This window comes from Octopus sinensis, linkage group LG23 (assembly GCF_006345805.1).
Source record: "Octopus sinensis linkage group LG23, ASM634580v1, whole genome shotgun sequence".
NCBI lineage: Eukaryota > Metazoa > Mollusca > Cephalopoda > Octopoda > Octopodidae > Octopus > Octopus sinensis.
In genome coordinates, this window is record NC_043019.1 from 5,476,592 (window position 1) to 5,485,253 (window position 8,662).

At 39.2% G+C, this 8,662-nt stretch overlaps 1 protein-coding gene across 2 annotated transcripts in view; it reads left to right on the plus strand.

The window, feature by feature from the left end:
- The first annotated feature begins 3,717 nt into the window (after positions 1-3,717).
- The window catches only part of LOC118767585 (auxin response factor 5-like), a 24,311-nt gene continuing 19,366 nt past the window's right edge, over positions 3,718-8,662 (plus strand). For both annotated transcript variants that reach the window (XM_036512371.1, XM_036512372.1), the window contains exons 1-2: positions 3,718-3,737; positions 5,605-5,612. The gene's annotated coding sequence lies outside the window, so the exon portion shown is untranslated. The remainder of the gene's footprint in view (positions 3,738-5,604; positions 5,613-8,662) is intronic.

The window sequence follows — 8,662 nt, forward strand, 5'->3', positions numbered from 1 at the left end:
ATTCTCGGTCATCCAAGGCGAGTTGCTTCGCCTGGTCTGGGGCATTCCGTATTCTTTAACACACGGCGTCGTGTAGGGAACTTTCCCACAACGCCCTCCCCGCAGCAAATGGGCCGCATAATGCATACACATGGGTATATATCGTCTCCTAGACTATTATCTCCTACTCAATACCCTCCTTAACCTCGTCTTCACGGTCAATTGTTTCCTAATTTTTTGGTAAATTTCCTGGATCCTGAGGTGGTCTTAAATTACAAAAGCCTCTTTTTAGCCCCCCCCCCCACCCCGGGCCATAGAGCTGAACAGTCGTTACATTAACGTCTCCATTGGCATCACTCACCAGATGGCAGCTTAATAACTTCATTTCTTGCATTAGCTCCTTTCACTACCGTATTTGATCCCTCTATCAGCTCCTTAGATACTTAGCTTGCTTACCAACCACACGGTTCCGGGTTCAGTCCCACTGCGTGGCACCTTGGGCAAGTGTCTTCTACTATAGCCTCGGGCCGACCAAAGCCTTGTGAGTGGATTTAGCAGACGGAAACTGAAAGAAGCCCGTTGTATATATAGTATGAAAATCAAATATAATAATAATAGTCTTTTCTACTCTAGGCACAAGGCCCGGAATTTTGGGGGAAGGATGCAGTCGATTAGATCGACCTCAGTACGCAACTGGTACTTAATTTATCGACCCCGAAAGGATGAAAGGCAAAGCTGACTTCGGCGGAATTTGAACTCAGAACGTAAAGACAGACGAAATACCTATTTCTTTACTACCCACAAGGGGCAAAAAACAGAGGACAAATAAGGATAGACAAAGGGATTAAGTCGATTATATCGACCCCAGTGCGTGACTGGTCCTTAATTTATCGACCCCGAGTGGATGAAAGGCAAAGTCGACCTTGGCGGAATTTGAACTCAGAACGTAACGGTAGACGAAATACCGCTAAGCATTTTGCCCGGCGTGCTAACGATTCTGCCAGCTCGCCGCCTTAGTATATAATAATAGTAATAATAATAATAATAATAATAATAATAATAATAATAATAATAATAATAATAATAATAGTAAGTTTGGACTTGAGAAGTGTGCCAAGGCCACTTTCCAGAAAGGGAAAGTGAAGACCCACAATTCAGTCGTGTTAGATGTTGACACAGTCATAAGAGAGCTTGAGCAAGAACAAACATACAAATTTTAGGGATAAATGAAGGCTCTGGTATTCAGCATGCAAGCATGAAAGAGAAGATCAGGAAGGAATGTTATAGGAGAGTTCGTGCAGTCCTGAAATCTGAACTAAATGCGCGTAACAAGGTGTTAGCTATAAATTCCTTAGCAGTTCCAGTTGTTACTTATAGCTACAATGTGTTGAACTGGAATATGAGTGAAGTAAAGAATATAGATAGGAAAATACGCAAGCTGCTGAGTTGTAATAGGATGCACCACCCAAAGGCAGACGTAGATCGCCTTTACCTTCCCAGAGCCCAAGGAGGTCGAGGCCTGATCCAATTTGAACTAGCTTACAAAACAACCACAATTGGACTGGCCAAATATCTTGAAATATCGAATGACTGGATGCTAAAGCTCGTGGAAAATCACGAGAGACGAAAGAAGCTTCATTCTATCATAAAGGAAAGCAAAAAATTTGCTATTGATCTCGTGCAGGATACCCAAACTGAACAACCCGAGGGAAGTACGGCAACTATTGTTGCAAAGAAGGTGAAAATGATGGCAATGAAAAAAGCGCACGAGCAATTGGCTGATAGGTGGGAGGAGAAACCTCTGCACGGCAAATATGTGACCCGCAGCAAACAAGCTGATGTTGACCAGAAGCAAACCCATCAGTGGCTACGGAGCTCAGGGCTAAAAGCAGAGAGCGAAGGTTTCATCATCTGGCTGCTCAAGATCAAAGCCTATTAACCCGGAACTACCAGGCCAATGTGATGAAAAATGGAGCAGACCCAAAATGCCGATTCTGCAACGACATGATTGAAACAGTGGACCACCTAATCTCTGGATGTAAAGTCTTAGCACCAGTGGAGTATAAATTAAGACATGACAGAGTTGGCCAATATCTCCACTGGCTCATAAGTCGGCATTACAATATCAAAACTGCCGACAAGTGGTATAATCACCACCCTGAGGCTGTAACTGAAGGAGAAAATGTAACCATTCTGTGGGACTTTCCAGTACATACAGACCGAACCATCAAGGCCAATAAACAGATATTGTTGTGAAAGACCAAAACAATAAAGTTTGCTTATTGATCGACATGAGCATCCCCTGTGATCATAATATCTCAGCGAAAGAGTTTGACAAGCTCAGAAAATATAAAGACCTACTCATTGAAATTGAGAAAATGTGGCATCTCAAGCGGTTACAATACCAGTGATCGTAGGAGCACTAGGAATGATCAAGAAGGGAACCGAAAATTATATGAGAATGATCCCTGGCTTACCATCCCTGCAAGAAGTGAAAAAGATTGTCTTAACTGGTACATCACACGTATTGAGAAGAGCATTGTCGATGTGAGAACTGTTGCTGCTCATGTATTTTAATTTAACTTCAAAAAAAAAAAAAAATGAACGAACTATTGAGTTTGGTTTAATGGCCTACCAATGTATACTATGAGTTTCTTTGCCCTAGGAGTCGGGAAGACACTCGGCAAGAAATGGAAGCAAATTTGAAAGAAGAAAAAAAAAGTAATGATAATAATAATAATAATAATGCCCTGATGCAGTACCAGGCAGTGGCTCTCATGGCTTCTGATCTTAACTGATTGGAAGTGTTATCATGTACATTGTTTTGTCTTGGTATAAAAGATGGGCTACAGCAAATATTCTGCTCAATGCCACAGATTTGCTTGTCAGTTGTTTGCCCTCAACCAGTTGACCATGTCCCTTAGTGGCTGACGATATGGGCATCTCTGATCATGAGCAGAAGTAGTGGGGGAGCATCATGGCCATGTGCTGAGAGGAATTCTTTGGGGTTTGAATAATTTACCTCTAGAAACATGGGTGTTTCATTCAACATCCTTAAACAACCCTTATTCAGTGACCTTTTGAGCGGAATGGGTTACTCGACCTGAAGAAAATTCTAACTGGGCCCCACCCGCAAGGTCATGTGCTGTTTATCTTGTTATGAGATCACCATGTCGCGCACATATGGTTGTGATGCAAGTGCCTGGTGTACCCTTATCAGACGGGTAGTCATGATGGGTATACCGAGCTTCGTATATTTTACACCAGTGTCACTTTGATGGTATGCACTGCTCTCTCACTCAATAATAATAATAATAATAATGACAACAGCAACGACAACAACGTAATCATTTCTTTATGCCACAAGATGGACAGATGACTTGTCATTACAAGTACAAAGTACCTTGATGATGGTCACAACGGTGATGGTGTTGGTGTTGGTGGTGGTGGTAACGATGATGATGATGAAGAGGAGGAGGATGAGACAGATGATGAAGACGATGAGGATGAAGATGACGATTAAAATACAGTACAATCAGGAGACACTTGATGTAGGTGGACCAAATCTTCAGGTAAGAAACGCTGCCATTAAAACCATTCTCCTCCTTGGAACCTTATTAATTCTACTGAGTACCTTAATTCTACCGTTTTACTCACCAAGTTCTTTGAAAGTCTATTCAAAATCTTCCTCTTCTTCGGGAAAGAATTTCTTCTTCATTACGTGATGAACAGTTAACAAAGAAAAAGTATAAGTGTGTGTGTATGTGTGTGTGTGTGTGTGTGTGTATGTGAGTATGTATGTGTGTGTGTATATATATTATACAAGCACACACATATGCATGCATATGTACATTCACACACACGCATATATATATACATACATAATACTTATATATATATATATATATACATACATATATATATATATATATCGATATGTATATCGATATGTATAAGTATATAGATATTGATACATACATATATTCACACCACACATATATATATAATACTTATATATATATGTATATAATGTATATATAGATATATGTATGTATATATATGTATATATATACATATATATATATATATAATATATAATATATTATGTATGTATTATATATATATAATACATATATATATATATATATATACATATATATATATATATATTACATATATATATATATATATTATATATATATACTGATACGCACACACACATATGATGTGCGCTCATATATAAGTATGTGTGTATATATATATATATATATATATATAATATATATTATATATAATACTTATACATATATACACTGACATATATATACATGTATATATATACTTATACATACACACACACATATATATGTATATATATAAAATGAATGTATACACACGCACACAACACATAATATATGTATGTATGTATGCATCTACATGTATGCGTATACTTTGCTATCAGAAGCAAGAAATTTTTCTGAAAGAAGAAAGAAGAAGACGAAAAAACAGAACAATCAGAGAGAATCTAAGCAAAAATAAAGAATCTTTTGATGTTTAGCGAAATATTTTTCTCCATCTATCGATCTTGGCGCCATTTTGTGAAGTCTGCCAGAATGTTCCCTGTATTAGACATTATACTGGCATGGCGCTCTTACCCTCGACCACCACCACCACACTTCCAATGGTTTATATCGCTCTTCTCTCTCTCTCTCTCTCTCTCTCTCTCTCTCTCTTTATTTGTTTGTTTGTTTGGGGAGGGGGTTCCTTTTGTCTTGAAACATTGATTCCAAAAATGGTAAGGAGAGCAGCGATCGATAACTACGGTTAGTTTCAAATGGGAAATGGCTTTAAAAGACTGCAGGTTGAAAGGCAACTCTTTTGGATTCACCATTTGCATGTCTGCTCTGCCTGTCTTCGTGAAAAAGCGAGGGAAAGATGTGTGAATATATGTGTGTATGTCTTGTATGTATATGTGTATTGTACCTGTGTATATGGCTGTGCAGTGTGTTGTTTCTGTGTGTGTATGTATGTATGTATGTATGTATGTATGTATGTATGTATGTATGTATGTATGTATGTATGTATGTGTGTGTGTGTGTATGTATGTGTGTGTGTATGTATGTATGTATGTATGTATACACGTGAGGAATGCTGAAAATTCCTGGCTTTGGGTTAAAGAAAATACACAATAATCAATAATGATTTTTTTTTCAGTATATCGCCCTCTAAGATTCACTCATTGCAGCGGTCCTTCAGTTTTTCTAAGCCCTTTAAAAGAATTCGGAAGTTTGGGCCTCCAGCCAGACCTTTCGCGTACCCTTGAAGCCAGGAACTTTTCAGCACCCTCTCCTTATGTATGTATGTATGTATGTATGTGTGTATGTATGTATGTATGTATGTATGTATGTATGTATGTATGTATGTGTGTATGTATGTATGTATGTATGTGTGTATGTATGTATGTTATGTCAGGTCACTTGCGAGTGCTGCTGGTAACATGTAACCCAGTACAACCTGTTGCATGGTCAGGTCGTCGGGGACTAAACCGGCAACCCCACGAAGCTTGCTTGGTGAGGAGGGTGCTTATTGGACACCCTGCGGGATGAAAAACAAAACCCATCAAAGGATGGAGGAAATCTTGAGAGTCAACGGTCATCTAATAAATGTCTTATGGCTGCATCATGCGCGGGGACATAGAAATAATCGGACTGAATACCCGATCGCGCGGTTAACCATTGGGAGTGAAGGACTCCAAGCCTTTGTTAGGGCATCCTTCTAGGAGAAGGTAACTCAGGTAACTGGGATAACTCCGACATAAAACCTGCGGCTCAGTGGTTACCGATGATGTTGACTTGTTCTTCTTTTTGGATTATGGCTGCTGTTGCTTAGTGAGTGGGATTGACTCAGTGCACAGCCTTTCCTCACTTTAAAAAAATCTTCTTGCACAGGCATTGCACGATAACAACATTGATTAAGCTTCGCGCAATGGCCATACTCGATAACGAGGGGGCAGCCACCATGTATGTATGTATGTATGTATGTATGTATGTATGTATGTATATTGTATAGAATTGTAAAATCGACACCGCTTACCAAATCATCGCAGAAAACGCAGATGTATGTTTGTTTAGATAAACAACACTATGAAATTATAGTTCTTAACTCTGGAGGAGTGCAGCGAGGGGAGTCGTTGGTGTAATGGTAGCATAGTTGTCGGGAAAGCATAGAGGTCTGGGCTCGAGTCGAACGCGTGCTGAAAACCCTAATGTTTTTTTTCCATTTAGGGGCTTATATACCCCAATATTAGACTACCTTATTTAGTCAATGCACGGTGATCACTTATAAATTTTAAGCTTATAAAATATTATTATTATTATTATTATTATTATGAAATATTATCATTTGGAAATATTATATATATAATCATTAATATGGTTAAGAGCTCTCTTGTTTAAGAACTTCCAGTTGTTCAATCGACTGAACAACCTACTCACTGAATTTGCATATTGTTGCTTGAGGATGCCATAGATGTGTGCACGCAATCCTTGGATAGAATCAGCGTGACATGACATGACACGGCATGTTATGACACTGGATAGTACCGTGTAATACAATGTGATAGTCATGAGACTTGGGATTGAACCAGCAGTATGGCACCTAGGGACCGGATTTTACCATAATTTCTGTTTGTCCCACAACTTGCCAATGTGGGTTGTGTGTGTGTGTTTTATGTGTATACAAAATGTTTGTGTAGCTGTATTTTATGAATCTGTCTATACACATACATAGTTAATCCAAACAGTGGAGCTGCAATGACACAGTGGTTAGGGCAGCGGACTCGCGGTCATAGGGTCGCGGTTTCGATTCCCAGACCGGGCGTTGTGAGTGTTTATTGAGCGAAAACACCTAAAGCTCCACGAGGCTCCGGCAGGGGATGGTGGTGATCCCTGCTGTACTCTTTCACCACAACTTCCTCTCACTCTTACTTCCTGTTTCTGTTGTACCTGTATTTCAAAGGGCCGGCCTTGTCACTCTCTGTGTCACGCTGAATATCCCCGAGAACTACGTTAAGGGTACACGTGTCTGTGGAGTGCTCAGCCACTTACACGTTAATTTCACGAGCAGGCTGTTCTGTTGATCGTATCAACCGGGACCCTCATCGTCGTAACCGACGGAGTGCTTCCATCCATAATCCAAACATGAAGACACAAAGAGAAAACACAACAACGCGAGGACGTGGAACAAATATAGTATTATTGGACGCTCAGGAAGGAAGAGAAGAAGGAGGGTGTAACGTTTCGAGCGGAGCTCTTCGTCAGAAACATAGGAAAAGGAAAGATCCAAGGAAGGGAAGACGGAGGAACTAATCGCCAACGGTACACACGCGGTCACATACATTCAGGCCCTGGAATATATAGCACACTGCCTAAATACCAATCTTGAGAAATGAGGCTTCTTAAAACCAGAAAGGAGAGAGCTGATTCGAAGACTACAGATCCAATCCATCACTGGAACTGTAAAAATCTGTAAAACTTTCCAGAAGTTTATCATTTAAGTTTATATGACCTTGTCTAGATATGCAACTATATGCATGAGAATAGATACATAAAATATACAAATCTGCGCATACATACATACATACATGAATCCATGCATACATATATATATATATACATAATACACTCAAACAAAATTACCCCTGCCGTTGGTGTTGAAATTCCAATGAAGGAGCTTTGGATCTAGGTTAGAAACCGGTTCTTCCTCTATTGGCAAAAAAATCTTCAAATAATCTGAATAATGACATACCTACATGCATACATAAATATGCAGCACAGAATTTTGTCAGTGAACAGATGGCGGTTTCGAAGCGGCGAAAATATTTTGACGAATGAGATTTGATTGTTGAAGTGAATCTAACGGTTTTTATGTATTTTTAAACGGCTTATAAACACCTTTCACGCTGCAATTGTTTTGGTTTCGGCACACGATCTCAGATCAAGTCAGCTGCTATGCAAGTACATCTCCATAATAATGGCAAGTTGGCAGAAACTTTAACACGCAGGGCGAAATCTTTAGCGGTATTTCGTCTGTCTTTATGTTCTGAGTTCAAATTCCGCCGAGGTCGACTTTGCCTTTCATCTTTTCGGGGTGGATAAATTAAGTACCAGTTGCGTACTGGGGTAGATTTAATCGACTGGCCCCCTCCCCCAAAATTTCGGGTCTTGTGTCTAGAGTAGAAAAGAATATATATATATATATATATATATATATATATATATATATATTATATATCTTTATAAAAAAGCTTACTCCTTTTTATTCTTTCATACTTTTATTTGTTTCAGTCATTTTACTGCGACCATGCTGGAGCACCGCCTTTAGTCGAACAAATCGTCCCCAGGGCTTATTCTTTGTAAGCCTAGTACTTATTCTATCGGTTCCTTTTGCCGAACCGCTAAGTTACGGGGACGTAAGCGTACCAACCTCGGTTGTCAAGCGTTGATGGGGGACAAACACAGATACATAAACACACATGCACACTCACACTTACGATGGGCTTCTTTATATATATATATATATCCATAGTGTCATATATACTTATTTTTTTTATTACCCACAAGGAGTTAAACATAGAGGGGACAAACAAGGACAGACAAACGGATTAAGTCGATTACATTGACCC